Here is a 22,270-nt window from a genome sequence, read left to right on the forward strand (position 1 = left end):
TAGTTAAAGAATAATTTACCTATATATAAAACTCTTCATGACTTTAGAGAATCAAACGTCATGTTATAGTTTTTATAGATTACAATTTTCAATTAATAATACTTTTAATGCTAATTTATAAATATATACAGACTTAATGTTATTTGAAAAAACTAACTTAAAATATATATATATATATATATATATATATATATATATATATATTTCAATTGAATAATTAATTAATAAGGAAAAATGATATTCATTTGAATTATATGATAATACCAACATTATCACTCATGTAATGTATAAAAGTCAAGAAAGTTGAAATTATAATGAAGCGAGGAGAATCAAAAAGTCGCAGAGCCTAATATGAAAGCCATTAATTTAACCATTAACGTAAACAGACCGGTACCCGTAGTTTCTCATTCTTACTCAAACTTCATGATATCTTTGCATAAACAGCCCATTAATTCACTATAAATACCACTTTGTGCTTCTCACTTTTTATGTACACATTTCAGCTTATAAATTATTAATAGATTCAATGGGGTTTCGGTGGTCTTTTCTTTTGCTTAATTCAATGTTTTCATTCACAATTACTATTTGTCTTCTTTCTGATCCTCCTACTAGGTGTCATGAACATGAAAACTCTGCCTTGTTGCAATTTAAGGAAAGGTTTGTTATTACTAAGTCTGCTTCTTATGATCCTTTCAGTTATGCTAAAATTTCATCTTGGAATGCATCCACAGATTGCTGCTCATGGGATGGCATTCAATGTGATGACCACACAGCTCATGTCATTAGCATTGATCTTAGAAGCAGCCACATCTTTGGTACAATAGATGCTAATAGCACCCTCTTTCACCTCAAACACCTTCAAACTCTTGATCTCTCTCATAATCACTTCAATTACTCTCAAATCCCATCTAGGATTGGCGAGCTTTCTCAGTTAAGGTATCTGAACCTTTCTGACGCTAATTTTTTTGGCGAAATCCCACAACAAGTTTCACATTTGTCCAAGTTACTATCTCTTGATCTAAGTAGGTCATTTTACACGTCTCTATATGTAAACAATCTTTTGAGTTTAAAAATATCCACTTTAAGAAGCTTAATTCAGAACTCAACTAATCTTGAAATTATTCATCTTGATTATGCGACCATTTCATCATCTGCTCCTGATATACTCACAAATCTTACATCTTTGCAACGACTTTCTCTTTACCGTTGTGAACTATATGGGAAATTTCCAGCGGGAATATTCCATCTTCCAAACTTGAGATATCTGAATTTGGGAAATAATCGAAAACTCATCGGTGGATTTCCTAATTTTAATTCAAGTGCACAAATTACCATGTTAGAACTTGCTATCACAAGTTTCTATGGTATACTACCTGCATCGATTGGAAATCTCAAGTCTTTGAATTGGTTATCAATTTCACAATGCAATTTTTCAGGGTCTATTCCTCCTTCTTTCGGAAACCTCACTCAGCTTACGTTTCTAGATATTGAAAACAACAAATTCAAGGGACGTCTTTCTTCATTCTTGGTAAATCTTACCAAACTAAGCTCTCTGATTGTTGGTTATAATAAATTTACTAGTGACAACATCTCATGGATTTGTAAGCTGTCAAGATTAAATGAATTGGAACTTGGCTTTGTAAATATTGGCAGTGAGATTCCATCATGTTTTGCAAATCTCACCCAGCTATCTGGATTATCACTACTTCAAAGTAATTTAAGTGGACAAATTCCATGTTTCCTGATGAACCTAACAAATTTAAATTACATGAATCTTGGATCTAATCATCTTCAAGGTGAAATTTCAAACTGTCTCTTAAAACTTGAGAAGCTAGAATATTTTACTGTGGCATATAATTTGTTGGAAGGAGAATTTGAGCTTGACAAGTTTGTAATGCTCGAGAGGCTACGTGCTCTTGGATTATCTTACAATAAATTGTCGCTAATTAGTGGAAAAAATCCATCCAATGTAAGCCATTCTCGAATTCAAATGTTAGGTTTGCGTTCATGCAATTTGAATGGGTTTCCAAATTTTATCCGGGACATGGTTGAACTGACATATCTTTATATGTCAGACAATAATTTTAATTCATTCCCCAATTGGATGTGGGGAAAAAACAGGTCTTCAAGGTTTAATTGTTTCCCATAGCTCATTGGTAGGAAAAATATCCCCACTAATATGCAATTTGAAATCTCTTGTGCATCTTGATTTATCATTTAACAACATAAGTGGCATGGTTCCCTCTTGTTTGGGAAGTTCTATCCAATCTCTACAAACTTTATCGCTAAGAGGAAACAAATTGATTGGCCCCATTCCTCAGACGTATTCGATAAGAAGTGCTTTGAGAGCGATAGACATAAGCCATAACAATCTGCAGGATCAATTGCCGAGAGCATTAGTCAACTGTAGAATGCTAGAGTTTATTGATGTCAGTCATAACCAAATTTATGATTCTTTTCCCTGTTGGTTGGGAACTCTTCCGGAGCTGAAAGTTGTTGCTTTAAGTGATAATCAATTTTATGGATCTATAAACTGCCCTACAACTTGTACTTTTCCCAAACTGCACATCATTGATCTTTCTTGCAACCAGTTCTCTGGAAGTTTGCCTTCAAAAACAATCCAAAATTGGCAGTCCATGATAGCTTCCAACGAGAGTCAATTACAGTATGGGGATTTTCCAACCTATAATTTGACAAATATAAGGTTCAATTACTTGAATTGGATGAATGATATTTATCCTTATACATTTACAATGTCTAACAAAGGGGTGGTCATGGTTTATGAAGATCTTCAAGACTTTTACACCTTATTAGCCATTGATCTTTCAAGTAATAAATTTTGTGGGGACATTCCAGATGTTATGGGAGACTTAACAGGCCTTGTTTTGCTCAACCTGTCCAACAATATGCTTAGTGGCAGCATTCCTTCTTCCTTAGGAAAACTTTCAAACATTGAAGCATTGGACCTTTCTCAGAATAGTTTATCAGGGAAGATTCCCCAACAATTGGAAGCATTGACCTTTTTGTCGTACTTGAATGTGTCCTTTAACAACCTCTCAGGTCCTATACCACAAAATAAGCAGTTTGCTACGTTCCAAGGTAATTCATTTGAGGGTAACCAAAGACTGTGTGGGAATCCATTATCTAAGAAATGTGAACATGATGCAGGGTCACCATTTACTCCACCTTCAGCATCAAAGGATGATGAAGATTATGGATTTTTCAGGGAATTTGATTGGAAAGTTGTTCTGATTGGGTATGGGGGTGGACTTATTGCAGGAGTAGCGTTGGGAAGGACTTTTGGACAAGAAATAATTGAATGGCTTAAAAGACACGTTTGAGTTGAGTCATGGTCCATGGATAGGGAAGAAGAAATCCACATTTATGTATTCTTTCTTGTCCACTGATAGAATCTAAATCCTACTGTCATATGTGTAAAAAGGGTGATGTCTATGATGGAGAAGTTGGACAAGTGGTCCATGGATGGTGCATTTAAAATCACCATAGATATAATATTAAAAACAATGAATGGTTGAGATTGTGATTTAGTGAGAAGATATATTGTACACCTTCACACACTGGATAAAATTTCTGAATATTTTACTGGATTTTTTTTTTTTTAAATTACCTATAAAAAAAAACACGTATTACGATGACTGACGCAGCAGCTGTCACTTTCAGAACGGGCCATTCTGAAACCAGAACGGCCCGTTCTAGATGAAAAAATAACACAGGAATAATGCACCAGAACGGGCCGTTCTAGAAGGAAAAAAAACACGTGATAAACTACACCAGAACGGGCCGTTCTGAAATCTGAACGGCCCGTTCCAGATTTAAAAATAACATATGATTACTTAAACCAGAACGGGCCGTTCTGAATTCGGAACGACCCGTTCTGGCTACATATTTGTTTTTTTTTTTTCATTCTACTAAATCACATTTAAAATTTAAGTATAGTTTTTCAATTGAGCGAGATATGAAGCCCCTTCCTCAATGACATCAAACATCTTATGAATAAAGGCCAAAACTAGGCCTAATAAACTTAAAACCCAAAAAGTCTTATACTAAGGCCCATAATACAAGACCAAACAATATAAACTCCTATACTACCAAATATATGAGAAAGGTGGTCATTTATATAAAGTCCAAGTAAAGAGAACCTTATGCCCATCAAACCCGTTAGGCTCACTAAGCTCAAAAGCAATCAAAAGTCTAAAGGCCCATGAAGCCCAAAGCTAGGCCCAACAAGCTTAAAACCCAAAAAGTCTTATACTTAGGTCCATAATACAAGACCAAACAATATAAACTCCTATACTAAAGACCAAGTAAAGAGAACCTTAGGCCCACCAAACTCATTGGGCTCACTAAGCTCAGAAGCAGTCAAAAGCTCAAAGGCCCATGAAGCCCAAAACTAGGTCCAATAAGCTTAAAACCCAAAAAGTCATATATGAAGGCCCATAATACAAGACCAAACAATATAAACTCCTATACTGCCAAATATATGAGAAAGGTGGTCATCTATGTAAAGCCCAAGTAAAGAGAACCTTAGGCCCATCAAACCCATTGGGCTCATTAAGCTCAAAAGCAATCAAAAGTCCAAAGGCCCATGAAGCCCAAAACTAGGCCCAATAAGCTTAAAATCGAAAAAGTCTTATACTAAGGCCCATAATACAAGACCAAACAATATAAACTCTTATACTACCAAATATATGAGAAAGGTGGTCATCTATGTAAAGTCCAAGTAAAGAGAACCTTATGCCCATCAAACCCATTAGGCTCACTAAGCTCAAAAGCAATCAAAAGTCTAAAGGCCCATGAAGCCCAAAGCTAGGCCCAACAAGCTTAAAACCCAAAAAGTCTTATACTTAGGTCCATAATACAAGACCAAACAATATAAACTCCTATACTAAAGACCAAGTAAAGAGAACCTTAGGCCCACCAAACTCATTGGGCTCACTAAGCTCATAAGCAATCAAAAGCTCAAAGGCCCATGAAGCCCAAAACTAGGTCCAATAAGCTTAAAACCCAAAAAGTCATATACTAAGGCCCATAATACAAGACCAAGCAATATAAACTCCTATACTACCAAATATATGAGAAAGGTAGTCATCTATGTAAAATCTAAGTAAAGAGAACTTTAGGCCCATCAAACTCATTGGGCTCACTAAGCTCAAAAGCAATTAAAAGTCCAAAGGCCCATGAAGCCCAAAACTAGGCCCAATAAGCTTAAAACCCAAAAAGTCTTATACTAAGGCCCATAATACAAGACCAAACAATATAAACTCCTATACTACCAAATATATGAGAAATGTGGTCATCTATGTAAAGCCCAAGTAAAGAGAACCTTTGGCCCATCAAACCCATTGGGCTCATTAAGCTCAAAAGCAATCAAAAGTCCAAAGGCCCATGAAGCCCAAAACTAGGCCCAATAAGCTTAAAATCCAAAAAGTCTTATACTAAGGCCCATAATACAGGACCAAACAATATAAACTCCTATACTACCAAATATATGAGAAAGGTGGTCATCTATATAAAGCCCAAGTAAAGAGAACCTTAGGCCCACCAAACCCATTGGGCTCACTAAGCTCAAAAGCAATCAAAAGTCCAAAGGCCCATGAAGCCCAAAACTAGGCCCAATAAGCATAAAACTCAAAAAGTCTTATACTAAGGCCCATAATACAAGACCAAACAATATAAACTCCTATACTGCCAAATATATGAGAAAGGTGGTCATCTATGTAAAGCCCAAGTAAAGATAACCTTTGGCCCACCAAACCCATTGGACTCACTAACCTAGTTTTGTACTTCATGGACCTTTGGGCTTTTGTTTTGGTCTTGTATTATGGGCCTTAGTATAAGACTTTTTGGGTTTTAAGCTTATTGGGCCTAGTTTTGGGCTTCATGGGCCTTCGGACTTTTGATTACTTCTGAGCTTAGTGAGCCTAATGGATTTGGTGGGCCTAAGGTTCTCTTTACTTGGGCTTTATATAGATGACCACCTTTCTCATATATTTGGTAGTATAGGAATTTATATTATTTGGTCTTGTATTATGGGTCTTAGTATAAGACTTTTTGGATTTTAAGCTTATTGGGCCTAGTTTTGGGCTTTATGGGCCTTTGGGCTTTTGTTTACTTTTGAGCTTAGTGAGCCCAATGAGTTTGGTGGGCCTAAGGTTCTCTTTACTTGGGCTTTACATGGATGACCACCTTTCTCATATATTTGGTAGTATAGGAGTTTATAATGTTTGGTCTTGTATTATGGGCCTTAGTATAAGACTTTTTGGGTTTTAAGCTTATTGGACCTAGTTTTGGGCTTCATGGGCCTTTGAGCTTTTGACTGCTTCTGAGCTTAGTGAGCCCAATGAGTTTGGTGGGCCTAAGGTTCTCTTTACTTGGTCTTTACATGGATGACCACCTTTCTCATATATTTGGTAGTATAGGAGTTTACAATGTTTGGTCTTGTATTATGGGCCTTAGTATAAGACTTTTTGGGTTTTAAGCTTATTGGGCCTAGTTTTGGGCTTTGTGGGCCTTTGGGCTTTTGTTTACTTCTGAGCTTAGTGAGCCCAATGAGTTTGGTGGGCCTAAGGTTCTCTTTACTTGGTCTTTACATGGATGACCACCTTTCTCATATATTTGGTAGTATAGGAGTTTATAATGTTTGGTCTTGTATTATGGGCCTTAGTATAAGACTTTTTGGGTTTTAAGCTTATTGGGCCTAGTTTTGGGCTTTGTGGGCCTTTGGGCTTTTGTTTACTTCTGAGCTTAGTGAGCCCAATGGGTTTGGTGGGCCTAAGGTTCTCTTTACTTGGACTTTACATGGATGACCGCCTTTCTCATATATTTGGTAGTATAGGAGTTTATAATGTTTGGTCTTGTATTATGAGCCTTAGTGGATGACCACTTTTCTTATATATTTGGTAGTACAAGAGTTTATATTGTTTGGCCTTGTATTATGGACCTTAGTATAAGATTTTTTGGGTTTAGGGCTTAGGGTGTAGATGTAATTTAGTAGAATGGAAAAAAAATATATTATTTTGCTTTAAAAAATTCGTGTGACAAATTTTTAGTTAGAACGGGCCGTTCCGTTTTCAGAACGGCCCGTTCTGATTTAATTATTGATGTGTCATTTTTGAATTCGGAACGAGCCGTTCTGATGTTGGAACGGGCCGTTCCGTTCCATTCGTCATGTGTTTTTTTGTCATCTGGAACGGCCCGTTCTGATCCAATATTTATGTGTTATTTATTCATTTGGAACGGCCCGTTCTGATTTCAGAACGGCCCGTTCCGAGTGTCAGTAGCAGCTGCGTCTGTTGCCACGTGTTTTTTTTTTTTTTGGTAATTTAAAAAAAAAAATCAGTAAAAAAATTGAAAATTTAGATCCAGTGTGGTAAGGTGTATTATGGTCTACTAGTTTAGATGCATCTAAGGGTGAAAATTGATGATGCACCCATGAACCACTTGTGAAGGTGGTCCTTCAGAGAATTCACCGTGTAAAAAGAAAAACTAGTAAGTATTTTCTTCTTCTTTTTTTATGCATAAAAGCTAGTAACTATTCTCTACATTGCTTGTAAAATAAATGGTCAATGTTGTCATTTTTATATTTTGTTACGAAGGTAGTTCCCAATTGGCATATTAATTATCTTTACTTATATATTTTTTTTATCTTATACTTAGTTTTTCTTTGTTGGTGGTCAAAAAATATAAAATTTCCAAGAGTATTATAGTTACATTTGGAAAAAGTAGCTAAAAATAATTTGAAACTTCAAAGTCATTAATTTAATTTATTATTTATGGCAGCAGAAACACTAGCTGCATACAGGTGTTTGGTAAAAAGCTAAGAAATGTAAAAACCACCGAAATACATATGTTTATATTATATTTTTATATAAATTTTTATTTTATTTCATTGATAATTTTTTGGGTAATTACAATTTATTTGTTTAATTAATTTTGAGTTTTCACAAATTTCATTTAAAGATCAACTATTTTAACTATTTTTTTTAGTTTTAATTGTTTAATTTTTCATATAATTCATTCTACTATTAACCTCATATTACATCTTAAAAAGAATTAACTAATTAAATTTAAAATATAAAAAAAATTAAATTATACTTTTGATTTTTTATCTTATTTATTAGATTCATTTTAGTTCTTTATCTATTAATGTATTATTTTGGTCTTTTATCTTTTATATTTAGATCAATTTGGTCCTTTTAAAACAATAATAATTTTTCATTTTACCACACAATTTTGAATCAATTTTCAACTAATTTGATATGTGAAATTTGTAACAATAAATTCAACTATATAAAAATTATAAAATTCAATCAACATTTGAATTCATAAGAGCTATAACATAATAAAAATTATGTGAAAAAATATATATGATAAATAACTAGAAAATAATATAAAATTATAATTTTTAGAATTTTAATTATATTTTAGACTTATTTTTTATGCAATTTTCACTATGTTTGAACTTTAGTTGCGTTCAATAGTTTTTATATAAGTGAATTTAATGAAATGAACTTCAAATCTTAAATCAATCAAAATATAATCTAAAATCATGTTTCAAAATTGAAAGCAATCATTATTTTAAAATGATCAAATTAGCCCAAATTCAAGAGATAAAAAATCATAATGAATATTTTAAAAGATAAAAGAATAAAATAAATCTAATAATAATATAAATAACAAAAATTAGAATTTAACTTTAAAAAAAATACACTAAAATATCATTGTATATTTTTATTATGTTAAGTAGTATGATAATAAATATCCTAATTATTCGTGTACCACATAACCCTAAAACTACACTCTCTCATCTTATTTTCTTTCCATAGAATTATGTTGGATGTAATTTGATTAATTTTCTAGCTTTGGTTGAACCAATAAGATTTATGTATTTTAAGTTGTTTACTTTTGTTTGGAATTATGAGATTGAATTATTGTAACTTTGTGATATGAGACTTTCACTTACTTGTGTAGGATTGATGTATTTTAAGTTATTGATTATCTTGCATTTTTATTATTATTTCAATATAATTAACGTTAAATACAAGTTCAAAATTAACATTGAATTTTTATTTTTAATATTTCAATGACATTAAATATAAACTTAAAATTGTTTGTAATATAATTTTTTTAATTTCTTAAAAGATTTATAAATATCCATAGATATTCATAGATATCCGTGGGTATTCAAGAAATTTATAGTTACCCGCTTAATGGATACCTGTGCAGATATGGGGTGGGTATGGAGCCAATTTTCATCCAGCGGTCAGAGACGAGTTTACTATTACCCGCCCCTATGGGACCCTATGGGGTTTATTTATTTTTTTTGAAAATCAATACCACTATATCGTCCTAATAAGTTATTATCAAAATATTGAATATAATACTAAAATAATAATTGTAAATGTAAATAGTGTAACGCTTAGAGTGAAAATTGTTAAAAGAATAATAGGGAAGAAAATGAGTGAACAAAAATATAAGGAATGGATGAGTAGATTGGAGGTGGTAGCCTATCTGTAGGTCACAATGGCATATGGGTACATGACCGAATCACAGAATGCAAAATGGAGTAAAAGAATAATGTTATGTTGCGTAAAAAAAGTAAAAATAATAAATAATAAATATGCATAGGATTGAAATGGAAGAAATGTAACGACCCGTCATGGTCCTTACACTTAGTGAAATCGCACTACTACTAGTGAACTAAGACAATATTAAAACTGAATAACTCATACATACATGTATATATAAAAATAATAGTGTACTTACCGGAAATCTGTCGTAGGGATGATCTCTCGGGTAAGGTCGGTGAGCCTCCTTCGTTGGTACGTTGATGCTCCAAGATGGGGGTGGTACCTGCAAAAGAGACTCCGATGCTAAAGTTAGGGTTTGTATGAGTATAAGTCTCGTATAAATAATGCACGTACCTTATCGTGAATTAGGGTTGTTATGGGCTCTGGGCCTGAGATAAGATGTGATAAGATTAGATAATATATCTCGTCTGGGGCGAGATTCTCTGAGATCGGTTATGATCTACTTAAGTGTCGGGCTGACGTCATATAGCGCGTGCTCGAGGTCCTTTTGTGCTGTGATGCCGAGCTCCGAGCTCGGCTTTGCGGTACGGATAGTACACTATCCCCCCGAGCTCTGAAGATCGTAGGTCGAGGAGTTAAGTCTGAGCTTGTCAAGTGGCCGTGACCTTTCGCGTATGCTTGCTTGTCGGGGTGCTACGTGTCACCCTCGTTGCCTTGTTTTTGGAAACGTGCAGGTGATGTGGTGACAAGATTACATTTTTGCTTGTTCTATGACGCGGCCTCTTTGGGCCGATGTGGTGTTCCGATGTCCATGTTTCATGGTCGGGTTGAGGAGCTCGGCAATAATGAGCTTACTGCTTGGTTAGGTTGGTGAACCTTTGGCCGGGTCAGCAGTTCGGTGAGGGACAAGTCGACAACTCGGTTGGCCAGTACACTTTGCCCCCCAAGCATCGAGTAATGTAAGAACAAGGGGGCTCCTGAGGAGTTCCCAAATTTGTTGTTTGGAGGTTCAAATTTGACCTAGTTAAGTAGATGTGATCTCAAGGTTCGGACTCGACCTTGGCCTATCAAGGTTCGAACTCGACCTTGGTTAAGAAGGTGGCGGTTAATGTGCGAATACCGAAATTGTATGGGAATGGATATCCTTCGTTGATTATTTCTGAGGCGTGCCTTGTTTAAACTTTCCTTGGCCAAAGGCAAAAGGTCTATGCAGGAAGAGAGTACATCACCTGAATTTACAAGTTAAGAGAAATGTCTTTTGAGGTGAGTGACATTCCAAGTTCCGGATTCCCCTTCAGAAGGGGTTAAGACCGAGCTCGGAGCTCGGTTTCATGATACGGATAGTACACTAGCCCCCCGAGCTCCGGAGGCCATAGGTCGAGGAGTTGAGATCGAGCTCGTTGTAGGGAGATGGCTTTTTGTAGACGTCGGCTTGTTAAGATGCCACGTGTCATAATTGTCGTTTCTCATTGCGGTAACCGATGCCGGCGCGTTAATGGGTGTGACGGTTATGCAATGATGGCTCCTTTTGTCATGATGGGTCTTATTAAATGCGTGGTCAGGTGTGTCTTCTGGTTGACACATGTTGTGGCCGTTTGAATTTTGGGAGACCCTTCTTTCTCTTACCCGCGCCTTTCTCCCTTTCACTTTACTCATTTTTGCTTTTTCAACTTCTTGCGTGCGCCGCTTCTCTTGTTTTCGACTGTCCTTTGTTTTCGTTTCAGTCGTCGTTTCTGGTAACCCTTTCGTTGCTAGGGTTCTTTTCTGAGGAGGAGTACCAGGTACTTCCCTTCTACTGTTTTCTCCTTTCTTTGTCTTTTTCGCGTCTTTCTTGTCTCTTATTTTCTATGGCTGGGGGAGTGGTGCTGGGTCTTCTGCGCCTGCCAGAGGCAGGGGTAAGGGGCGTGGTAAGGCGACGGTTGCTGGGAAGGCTGCTGCCGAGAAGAGTGATCCACCCAAGGATCTGGTGCCAGGGGTTCCTGGCTACGACTGGGTTAAGCGCGATGTGGCCGGAGTCCAAAGCGTGTTCCGGTCGCTCGCAAAGGTCGACGCGATTTGGGAATCACAACAGATTTGTGACCCCTCCATTTCTCGAATGATCCGGCTTGAACCCTGTCAGGCCGGTGAGGGTGTGTATATGGGGAGGTCTAATGACAGTCCCCATTTCTATATGTACTGGTGTTTCTTTAGGGACCTAGGTGTCCGCCTTCCCTTCACTCAGTTTGAGTGTGATTTTTTGGAATTCATCAACTCGGCTCCTTGCTAGTTGCACCCTAACAGTTGGGGTTTTTTGCGGGCATTTCAAGTCCTTTGTACAGTTCTGGGGATAGAGGTTTCTCTTCCCGTTTTTTTACATTTTTATCAACTGAAGATAGGCGTTCCGCCCTACGGCATTTTGTCTTTGAATGGGAGTAGGGATGGTGGCTTGTTCACTCTCTACTCCCAGCCGTACAAAAATTTTAAACGGAATTTCTTCCGGGTTGCCCTCGTTGATGTTGACCCGGTGGAGGATAGGGCATTCTACCTCGGCGGGTTGCCGAAGTTCCCCTTTTATTGGTGCCCCGAGCCGTCTAGGTTTCACGGGGAGGGCCAATTGCTTTTGACGGTTGCAGAGTTGGCTGCCATCGGAGATCTTGAGGCGCTTCCTCGGCCGCTCGATTACAAGCTCATCCTGTCGCTCGAGAACTCGGCGCACAGGGAGAGAGGCCTGGAGCGTGAGTATTCTGTGTTTTGGCGGTTTGTTAGGGTTTGAGTTTAGGGTTTCTTGGCTAATGTGGGTTATATTCTGTTTTGCAGGCATTATGGAGAAAAGCTTGTGGAAGGAGCTTAAGCACCGCTACAATGTCGCTGAGCTCGAGGTTCCCGAGCCTCAGGAAGAGGGTGTTCCCCCCCAGAGGCCAGCCAGAAAAGAAAGAGGGGGAGGAAGGAGGCTGGGGGAACCTCCGCTCGTCCAGATGCCGAGGAGGTGACCTCTAGGGCTGCTGATGCTGACGCGGTGGATCTCACCGAGAGTCCGCCGTCCCAGGAGGCTATGGAGGAGATAGCTCGGGCTGCTGAGCCTGCTGCTCAGGCTGCCGAGGTGGCCACTCCGGCTACTGAACAGGTTGCCCCTTCTGCCGAGGTAAGTATCTTATCTCCTTGTCCCTTTCTTCTGAGTGGGCTTTCTACGAGTTTCTGATGCGATGTGGTTTTTTACAGGCTGGGATAGCTGCCGAGGAAGGAGCTCGGGTTGCTGAGCGCGTCGCTCAGGTAGTCGTGGTGAGTATTTCGCTTTTGAGTTTTTCTATCCTGTCGATGTGTTGTTGTTTTGTCTTTTGACATGGGGTCATTTTTGCAGGAGAAGGGTGCTACTAAGACCTCGGCTTCTCCGAGGCTGGAGGTTTTCGAAGTGGATCCTCCTGTTGCTGAGGCTCGTGACGAGGGGCCCAGGTCGGAGATCCCTGTGACGACACCTGCTATGTCTGCCCCCTCACCTAGTTTTTCCCAGGGGGATTCCCGAAGCCGGTATCTAGCTCACCGCTTCAGGAAGGATCGCACTGACGTGAGGTTGGACCATGTTAGCGCTTCGGCTGTCATGGATTCATTATGGAGTGCGGGGGTGACTGCTGAGAAATTTTTCCCCAGCGACTCTCTGAGTGCTGGGGACCAAGAGTTGATAGAAGGGGCTGGGCCCGTGGAGAGCTTTGATGCTGCTCAGGTTCTTCTGCAGAGGGCTACGACCATCATGGGCCACTGGAAGCATAGGTGGTCAAAATAGTAGGAGGAGTTGGTCTGGCTGAAGAGCCGAGCTCAGCCCTGGAAGGAGGCGAATAAGATCCTGAGGGAGGAGAATAAAGTGTTGAACGCTGCCTTGAGCGAGGCGAAGGCGCAAGGGGCCGAGCTCCGTTCTGTGAGGAGTGACCTTGCAAGGGTGCAGAACTCTCTTGAGATCGCATTACGATCCAACGAGGCTTATGCTTCCCATGTGGGGGAGCTGCAGGAGCTCGTCGCCTTCTCCCGTGGTCGCGCCCGCTCTTTGGAGGATGAGGTGACGTCTTCTCGTGTCCAAGTGCGGGCGTTGGAAGATGTTGTGACTTCTCTTAAAGGAGAGCTGGCAGAGGCGGCTGAGGAGCGCCTCCGTAGCGAGGCCATTCTTGGCGGCCGGGAGGACGAGATTGCCTCTTTGAGAGCAAAGCTCGCGGAGCTGGAGGCGGGGAAGGCGGCTGTGGAAAAGAGACTGGCAGAGGTCGAGCACTCTGTTGTGGTGGAGCACAAGAGGGGCTTCCTTAAGGCTGCTCGCCAAGCCAGGTTCCTTGCACCCGGATTCGACTTCTCCGCCATGCGTGTGGAGAAGGTAATCCACTTCGGGAAGCTGGTCAAGGAGGATGACGCCGATGACAGCTCTAGTGAGAATGACTCTGCGTAGGCCATTTTTTTTTTGTAATAATTTAGTTTTTGTTGGCTTTTTGTTTCGTCTTGCCTTTCGAATTCAAGTATTGAACTCTGTAATTGTGTGTATATATTACTTTCTTGAGATTTATTCTTATTTTGACTGTCTTTCTTTGGGCTCAAACTTGGCCTGCCATGAATGTGTTGTCTTATTGTTGGCGCTTTTAGCGTGTGTTGTGCCGAGGTTCGTACTCGACCTCGCTTTTGAGCAAAGCGAATTACATCAAGGTTTGAACTCGACCTCGGATGGAAGCATTGAGGTTCGGACTCGACCTCGCATAGAAGGATTGAGGTTCGTACTCTACCTCGCTTTTGAGCAAAGCGAATTATGTCAAGGTTCAATCTTGACCTCGCATAGGAGCATTGAGGTTTGTACCCGACCTTGCATAGAAGCGTTGAGGCTTGTACTTGACCTCTCAAGGTTCAATTTCGATGTTGGATAAAAGCATTGAGGTTCGTGGTCAACCTCGGTTTTTTGTTAGGTGGATTTTTGTCATGAAAAGTCGATCTTGGCCTAATAGCGTCGATGTTTGAATTCGTCCTTATATTGGGGTAGAGCGACTTGTATGAAGGTTCGAGTTCGACCTTGTATTTTTGTTGAGTAGTGCGTTATAAAGGTTCGAGCTCGACCTTAGATTCTTGTTAAGTAATTTTGTGTTTTTGGTATTGTTGAACAACTTTGTGTTGAGGTTCGAACTTGACCCAAATCATACCGAGGTTCAAGCTCAGCTTTCGATGGGTATTCGAGGTTCAAAACTCGGCTTTGGATGGGCGTATTGGGGTTCGTACTCGTTCTTACTTTTGAGCAAAGCGAATTATATCAAGGTTCAATCTTGACCTCGGATAGAAGCATTGAGGTTCGTTCTCGACCTCGTTTTTTGGGCGGAGCGGATTTACATCAAGGTTCGAACTCGACCTCGGATGGAAGCGTTGAGGTTCGGACTCGACCTCGCATAGAAGGATTGAGGTTCGTACTCGACCTCGCTTTTGAGCAAAGCGAATTACATCAAGGTTCAATCTTGACCTCGGATAAAAGCATTGAGGTTCGTACTCGACCTCGCTTTTTGAGCAAAGCGGATTTACATCAAGGTTCAAACTCGACCTCGGATGGAAGCGTTGAGGTTCGGACTCGACCTCGCATAGAAGGATTGAGGTTCGTACTCGACCTCGCTTTTGAGCAAAGCGAATTACATCAAGGTTCAATCTTGACCTCGGATAGAAGCATTGAGGTTCGTACTCGACCTCGCTTTTTGAGCAAAGCGGATTTACATCAAGGTTCGAACTCGATCTCGGATGGAAGCGTTGAGGTTCGGACTCGACCTCGCATAGAAGGATTGAGGTTCGTACTCGACCTCGCTTTTGAGCAAAGCGAATTACATCAAGGTTCAATCTTGACCTCGGATAGAAGCATTGAGGTTCGTACTCGACCTCACTTTCTGAGCAAAGCGGATTTACATCAAGGTTCGAACTCGACCTCGGATGGAAGCGTTGAGGATCAGACTCGACCTCGCATAGAAGGATTGAGGTTCGTACTCGACCTCGCTTTTGAGCAAAGCGAATTACGTCAAGGTTCGAACTCGACCTCGGATGGAAGCGTTGAGGTTTAGACTCGACCTCGCATAGAAGGATTGAGGTTCGTACTCGACCTCGCTTTTGAGCAAACCGAATTACATCAAGGTTCAATCTTGACCTCGGATAGAAGCATTGGCAAAAGGATTTAGTTAAGGTTCGAACTCGACCTTAGGCGGGGGTATCAAGGTTCGTATTCGACCTGGTATGGCGAGGTTCGGATTTTATCTCGAGTTTGAGCGAACCGATCTGACCTTTAACGAAAATGTTGAGGTTTGTATTCGGCCTCGAAATTTGCATTCGTGCGTTTAAGGTTCGTTTTCGTTCATTACGTAAGCAGAAAGATAAGAATATAAATTGAGTAAAAATGTGTGATTTTATTTATTATGTCTGTGTGCCTCGTTAAAAACCCTCTCGGTTTGAGGCGGGAAAAGAGTGCACAACTTTGTTCATATGGAAAAAAACAAAAGAAATGGAACTTAAGGAGTTGCGGTGGGGGGATCCCCCTTGCCTTGCTTGCTGGACGAGGAGATCTTCAGGCTCTCGGTGTAACATTGCCGAGCTGTCTTTTGATTTGCTTTGACGGTGATGATTTTACCGTCGTTCCCTGGGAACTTCATGGTGAGGTGTGGAGTGGATACCACCGCTCCGAGCTGATTCAGGGTTGGCCTCCCGATAATGATGTTGTAGGAGGTGTTGGCCTCCACTAGGAGGTATCGGACCATGATCCTTCTTGTATCTGGAGGCATTCCAAAAGTTGTCAGTAGGTCTACGTACCCGCGAGTGTGAACTCGTTCTCCTGCGAAACCGACTAGGGGCTCCGTGTGAGGTTGGATGAGGGAATGAGGGATGTCCAGCCTGAGGAATGTCGGCCAGTACAGGACCTCGGCCGAACTTCCTTGGTCAATGAGTGTCTTCTACACCTCCCAATTGGCGATTTCGACGATGATTACCATGGGATCGTCTTGGTTGGGGCTGACACCTGCGTAGTCCTCGTCGGAGAAAGAGATCGGCGGTGAGCTTAGGTGTGAGGCCGAGGTGGTAGAGCTGACGCAGTTGATGCTCCACAGGTGTCTTCTCCGAGCCGAGCTGCTGGCGCCCCCCCCCCCCCGGCGAAACCGCCTGCAATTGTGTTGATTACTCCCCGTAAGGGAGCTGATCCAGTTTCCTGGTTTATCTCGGCCTGTACTGCTCCGCTGGCGTTTTTCTGGGAGCCTGAGGGTTGGTCCGTGCGAGCTCCCGAACCACGGCCTCTGCCTCGCCCTCGTCCGCCGTAGCCTCCTCGGTGGCCCTACTATCGTTGGACATATTGACCGAGGTGACCTGCTTGGATGAGTTCCTCAATACGATCTCGGAGCGTGCGACACTCTTCGGTGGTGTGTCCATGGTTCCTGTGGTACCGACAGTGTTTGGACTTGTCGGCACTGGTGGGAGTGTGGCCTGGCGGTGGCAGGGTAAGCAGGTTATTGTTGCTGGCTTTCTCGAGGATGTGTACTCGAGGTGTGTTTAGGGGAGTATAGAAGTCGTACCTTCACCCTCTGTTTTCTCTGGCCGATTTCTTGAACTGGCTATCATTGTTGACTTTTACCTTGTCTTTGTGGCCCTGCTCTACCTTTGCTGGTCCCTTTCCATGCATTTGGTCGCGGAAGGCAGAGTGTTCCTCCATCTGGATGTAGCATGCGGCGCGGGCACGGAGCTCGTCCATGTCGCGAGGGGACTCGCGACATAGGCTGTCGACGAATGGCCCGGGCTTGAGTTCCATGAGCATGGCATGTAGGGCGACCTCGGGGTTCAGTTTTTTGATCTTGATTGAGGTGGCGGCGAATCGTTCCATGAACGCCTGGAGCGGTTCGTCATCGCTTTGCCTGAGACTGGCCAGGGCGGCTGAAGTGACTTGATGAGGTCGGCTTGTCGCATATTGCGCTGTGAACCTCCTAACTAGGGTGCCGAAGCTGTCGATGGACTCGGCAGGCAGTTGGGTGTACCAGTTGAGTGCAGCCCCTTTGAGCAAGGTCGGAAAAACCCTACACAAGATAGCGTCGTTGTTAGTGTAGAGGTTTACCTGTGTTGTGTACAGGTCGATATGTTCATCCGGGTCCGTAGTGTCGTCATAGCGGTCGAGGTGGAGAGGCTTCCACCCGTGAGGGAGTGGTGTCTCCATGATGCCGTCCACAAAAGGGTGGCGGCGGAAGGTTCCTTGCTCTCCTACGTCGTGAGTGGGGGCCTTGCTAACCTCATGGGCCGACTTGTGCGTCGGTGCGTGAGACGGATTCGTGGCAGGTCGTGGAGTTGGTATCCTGGTCGCTGTCCGGGGTTGGGAGACGGAATGTTCACCTTCCTCATTGTGACGTCGAGGGAGTTGAGCGCGAATACGCTCGTTTTCCTCTCGCAGTGCTTCTAGGTCAGCCTCATTAGCGGCCCGCATTGCAGCTAGGTCAGTTTCGTGCTTTGCACGCATGCTTTGCAGATCGACTTCGTGCTGCTGCCGCATTTGTTCGACCTGGTCGATCAGTCTCCTTAACGTGGCTTCGTTATCCATGGTAGATGGATGATTTACGTCGTCGGTTGCTCGTCTGCTATGGCTTCTAGTGCTAACCATAAGCGTGGCCGATGAGAGCTGTCTCGATCGGCCCCACGGTGGGCGCCAAATGTACTTACCAGAAATCTGTCGTAGGGATGATCTCTCGAGTAAGGTTGGTGAGCCTCCTTCGCTGGTACGTTGATGCTCCAAGATAGGGGTGGTACCTGCAAAAGAGACTCCGATGCTAAAGTTAGGGTTTGTATGAGTATAAGTCTTGTATAAATAATGCACGTACCTTATCATGAATTAGGGTTGTTATGGGCTCTAGGCCTGAGATAAGATGTGATAAGATTAGATAATATATCTCGTCTGGGGCGAGATTCTCTGAGATCAGTTATGATCTACTTAAGTGTCGGGCTGACGTCATATAGCGCGTGCCCGAGGTCCTTTTGTGCTGTGAAGCCGAGCTCGGAGCTCGGCTTTGCGGTACGGATAGTACAAATAGTAACTACGTTTCCAAGTATCAAATATAACACTATATATGTACAGTCATCCAAAATAATAACCCCCTAGTGTCGATCAAGCACAAATAATAGTTACTCAAAAAGGTAACCCTGACACTAAGACAAAACTCCTCATCTCGCAGTGGTCACCTCAACTCCAAACTAGCTCTGACTTGCTCCCACACAAAGTATGATCATCGCAGTTTAACCACATGAAAACAGAAGGGTAAGCTAGAGTTCAATAAACAACCATACAAGCATAAGAATAAAAATCTGTTATTCAACTATCAGATCATCCAATCATGAAGTCAAACACCATACATTTCATCATAACAACATTCATGCAATTAAGCAACACATGAAAGATATCAAATGCATATCTATCATCTAATGCGTCTTCACGCATACATCTATGAGATCTCCCTAACAGTAGAGTAGTATAAGTGACATCCCAATCCTACCGAAACCACCCCAACCGTTTTCACGCCCAATGCGCCCACTCGGTCACAACTAATCAGGATATAAATCCTCACTCGGGTTTACTCGGATGATGTCACTTACACACTTGGAAGTCCAGTTCCACTGTCAGGTATAACACAGCTGGGTACAGGCTTACCACGACCTTGGCATGCATTACCAAGTCACTCGTGGAGTTCGCCCACCGACTATCCACAAGGAACCATGCACCTTCCCCAGTACTTGGTTAAGGGAATAACCTTCAACCTCATACCCTGCTCCAACACTAGCTAAGGACTTAGAGGAGATTCACCCAAACCAGTGGCCTATCTAAGCACCACTCTCATTTATATTAGTGACATATCCAAGCACTACTCTCAAGAGACTCTATGTGAGCTCTTCCAGTTCAAAAATATTTTCCCTCTCTTCAAGTCCTAGGCTAGACACATGCCATAAGACATCATATGTAGTAATGCATCATACATCATACATGGTCAATCTATCATCATGATCAATATCATCCTCATATGAACATACACACATGTCATATCATATTTAAACATTTATATATATCATTACCAAGCATACATATGAATCATACACGACCACACATCATATATCATACATACATGATCAAATCTTCAACTTTAAACATGCATAAGCATCATTCTCAATCAAAAAACATCAAGCACACTCACGACCGGCGCAGCCAGCTCGCGCCCGACCTAACATCCAAACTGAGATCTCTAAGGCTCATTCACGCCTGGCGCAATCAAATCGCGTTCGGCGTGTAACATCCCAAATTTTCTACTAGTATAAGGGTTAATTATTATTTATTTTTAATTTATGAAAATTATTTTTGAATTTTAGTAGCCTAGAACGGACCGTTCTGAAATTGGAACGGGTCATTCCAAACCACTAAAATGACCTAATATTTTTATACTGGGACGGGTCGTTCCGACACAAGATGTAATGAGGAAAGTTCTAACCCAGAACGGGCCGTTCCACTTCGGGAACGGACCGTTCCAAATGGGCCGTTGTCGGTTAAACTTAACCCTAGAATAGGCCGTTCTGATTTAGGAACGGGCCGCTCCGGATGTGACATTTTCACATGACGAATAAGTCCAGAACGAGCCATTCTAGATTCTAAACGGGCCGCTCTGGCCACTCCTGACGTCTATAAATAGAACGCTCCGACACTCCCAAAAGCACATTTTTTCACTTCTGACTCTTTTTCTTCTACACTCTCTGAAGAGCAAGGGGGAACCTAAAGGAGGAGACCAACAAGATTCGGCTTTAGTTTCAGCTTCTGCTTATCGAGGTAAGGGGGTGAGAAACCTCGCTCGAGGTGTGGGAATAATTGTTGGGTAGTAGGGATAGGCCCCCAATCCTATGTTTGTTGTTTGTTGTATGCTCATGTATGAGGGGTTTTCCCTAATTATAAATGTTTCTTCTGTTGCTTCTCCTATATTTAAATATAAATGTATAATTTGAGAACTCTATGGGTTCCTATGGGAAACCCTAAGGGAATGCATTGGTAATTGTAAGAGGAGGTTATATGAGTAAGATGTTTATTGTATGAATTAGAGTGCTCTATAGGTTCTTGAGAGAACCCTAAGAGAAACAGGCAAAACATGAAATTTTTCTATTTTACTTTTTGATTGTTCTGTTGTATTCCTTGTTGTATGAGATGTATGAATATATATTTAATTTCGCAAATAGATGAGTTTTGATATGAATTAAAGTGCTCTGTGAAAATTGTGAATATGTTATGATGATGTTTTATGATGATGTGTTATGATGATGTGTTATGATGATGTGATATGATGATGTGATATGATGATGAAATATGATGATGAGACATGATGTGAATGAAAATGTGAAATGTAATAAAACATGAAATTCCATGACAAGTGAAGTGATGAGTCTATGAGTTCATGAGCGTGTGACATGCATCATGTGCATATATGAGTTAACAAGGTGTACCTTAGGGTCACTCATGATGTAACAAGCTAATAAGGTGTACCTTAGGGTCACTCATGATGTAACAAGCTAACAAGGTGTACCTCAAGGTCACTAGTAATATAAAAACTAACAAGGTGTACCTTAGGGTCATCAATGATGTAACAACTAACAAGGTGTACCTTAGAGTCACCAGTGATGTAACAGCTAATCAGGTGTGCCTTTTGGTCACCAAGTGATGTAACAAGGTAATCAGGTGTACCTTTTGGTCACCAAGTGATGTAACATGTGTACCTTGTGTCACCAAGTGATGTAACAAGTTATGATGTATGATTATGAGACACGTGACTAGCGCCACATGCATGTATCTATGAATGGAGTCCATGACATCCTTGCATGATGAATGAAAGTGTATGTATTACATGAAAAGAATTGAATTTGCATCTGATTAATAAGTGGCTATGATTGTGCTTATATGATTTGTGTGTGTGTTACCTAACTGTTATTTCTACATCTGGAACCGAGTGAGATGTTTCTCACTCCCTTGTTATTCTTTGTATGTGTTTAAATTGTGTTGCAGGTGATCATTAGCACAAGGATGTTGGTGATGAGGCTTAGGCTTCAGTTGGGCATGCTATGATAGGATATGTGGCATCAGGGATAGCTAAGCTGAGTTTAGGATTTCATTATTGTATTTGTTTTAGAAAGACTCATGTTTCTTTTTGCTATAAATTCTACATTCGACCATGATTTAAGTTTACGAATGTGAATTCTCTACTCGTATGTTAATGGAACTATTGTTTTTATTCTAAAGATTTTATTTAACCCAAGAATATGTTTTATAATTTTTCTACATGTATGTTGGGGTAGAGGGTGTCACATTTAGTAGTATCAGAGCAGGTCGATCCAATAGGCCTAGTTATGTACTTATCATGATTCTGTTGTGTACTCTGACAATGTTTTGTTTGTTGTGTACTTTGATGATGCTTTTCTTTGATAATAATGATGATGATGTTCTCCTTGTGTTGATATTGTTGAGTTTTATACTGTTAGATTATAGTGTAATTAGAGGAATGATAGATAGTATTAGCTAATATCATTATGACTGCTCTTCTTCATTCTTATGAGTGCTTAATTGTTTGATACTTCTTGCTTACGTAAGAAGTAGTGGATGAGTGATATCACTTGTGTTAGAAGCATATGTGCAAGTAGTGGTAGACGAGATATTGTGCTAATCAACTAGAAACTATTGGGACCTTAGATTTGGGTGAGACATTGAT

The 22,270-nt window shown here is 41.0% G+C and overlaps 1 pseudogene; it reads left to right on the plus strand.

Moving 5' to 3' along the window:
• The first annotated feature begins 337 nt into the window (after positions 1-337).
• Positions 338-3,542, plus strand: LOC145952650 (receptor-like protein 6; annotated as a pseudogene).
• Positions 3,543-22,270: the final 18,728 nt, after the last annotated feature.

This window comes from Cajanus cajan, chromosome 10 (genome assembly GCF_000230855.2).
Source record: "Cajanus cajan strain Asha chromosome 10, NIPB_CcT2T_4, whole genome shotgun sequence".
NCBI lineage: Eukaryota > Viridiplantae > Streptophyta > Magnoliopsida > Fabales > Fabaceae > Cajanus > Cajanus cajan.